General features: G+C 41.6%; 1 protein-coding gene across 9 annotated transcripts in view; it reads right to left on the bottom strand.

The window, feature by feature from the left end:
• Nucleotides 1–1655, bottom strand: part of Gpsm2 (G protein signaling modulator 2) — a 46883-nt gene extending 45228 nt beyond the window's left edge. For all 9 annotated transcript variants that reach the window (XM_010605947.1, XM_010605946.1, XM_010605940.1 and 6 more), the window contains exon 1: nt 1483–1655. The gene's annotated coding sequence lies outside the window, so the exon portion shown is untranslated. The remainder of the gene's footprint in view (nt 1–1482) is intronic.
• Between the last annotated feature and the right edge of the window lie 20 nt (nt 1656–1675).

Below are 1675 nucleotides of genomic sequence, written 5' to 3'. Positions count from 1 at the left end.
GGGGGGGGGGGGGGGGGGGGGCGGCACAGAAATTGTTTCACAGTTCACAACAAAATACAGCACCTACAGGCATCTTTAAGTGAAATTTGTCCCACAAACGGGACCAAGAAACATGAGAAAATTTACAGACACACAGAAGCATTCATTACAGCATGTGCTCTGGGTTCAGGTTATGGCTTGAATTCCTGCACAGTGACTTAATTACATGATCTTACGCCAGATTCTCAGAGTTGATGTAGGTAGGCATGATAGTTTCCTAACGTGTGTAATGATCTGAGACAAGATTCATAAAGCACCTAACCTTGTGCCTGGCTCTGGTACATAACAAAAGTACCCAATAAAATCCAAGTGTAATAATGGTAATAGCTGCTATTATAAAATAGAATGTGTGTTAGAATAGTCTAAATCTACGTCAGGTTTTCAATTTTAGAATTCCAGAGAATCACAAAAAAATTTTAGGTACATCTTAGAAATATTTTATGCTTAAAGGCTCTATATCCTATCACTATTATAATCAGCCTCGTACCTAGTCTCAGATGAAAATAGATTTGTAATATCCCATGTCTGACTTAAAGGAAGAACATAAAACTAAACTGCTTATCTTGTCAAAAAAGATTTGGGGGGATAATGTCTCTGCAACAATATCACACAACTTTTTACTTCATAACCAGTCCACTCCTTAAATTATAAGTAACAGCCTCAGAAATTGCTTGCCAAAATGAGGTATAGAGTAGGTCTGAGCCGCTCCACCCACCCCCTTTCTCCTACACCCAACCATGTCAACTGAACGATCTCCCCTTTTCTACTTCTAAACAAACTAGGGAAGCTAATCTTGAATAGTGAGGAGTCACGCAAAAGTGGTATTTATCAGAACCAATCACCATACGCTATTATCAGGCTGGGAATCTTCCGTGCCCCCTTCTGAGGTGGCACCTTGAAAATCAGCTGGGTTGGTCGTGTGTGTCCAGCACGTAACACGAAGCACCAATACAAGCCACAGAGAGGAAAGCCAAGAATCCACTTATTTTAATTCTACAGTGGGGTTAAATTATGCATTAAGGCAAGTAAAATTTCCACCCTTACTAGTTTTCTTTAACAAACTGGTTAAAATGTTCTAAGTGGTTTGTAAAGAAATTACAGATTTTCTACTTTTAAAGTAATTTATAGAATTCAGGACAGTTTTCTTAACATTCTATGCTTAAAACTTCGCAACTACCAATTTCAGTTTACCAATATAAAATTGATCGGGTGGTACCCAAAAGTTCACGGGTTTAAATGTGATAGAGGCAAATATTTGATGGGGGGGGGCTGGTTGACTATCAAGCGCTGCCTTCAAGTGGCTGCGATCTGCCTTGGATTCGACTCCACAGTAATTCGTATTTTTAATCTAATGTTTGTTACGCCTGAGATACGTGAGATGTCACTGTCTCCTAACAAATTTTATTTTAAAAATATATAGGGAATGAAATTCTTAAGCCTTACCCTCACTTAAAATGTTCAAAGAAGAAAGCTTCTGAAAGCGAGTGCTGGGGCGAGCTGCTTCCCCCGGGTTTCTGGCTCTTCGGGGTCCTCGCAGCGCCTCCAGGTCCCCCGCTCCGCCCGGGAGTCCCAGCTCCTCAAACCCACACCCAGCCCGGGACACAGGAGGTCGCCGCAGACCCAGGTACCCAGGAAC

This window comes from Fukomys damarensis, unplaced genomic scaffold (genome assembly GCF_012274545.1).
Source record: "Fukomys damarensis isolate Sample0158 unplaced genomic scaffold, DMR_v1.0_HiC HiC_scaffold_33, whole genome shotgun sequence".
Classification (NCBI taxonomy): Eukaryota; Metazoa; Chordata; class Mammalia; order Rodentia; family Bathyergidae; genus Fukomys; species Fukomys damarensis.
This window is presented reverse-complemented; position numbering and strand designations above follow the sequence as displayed.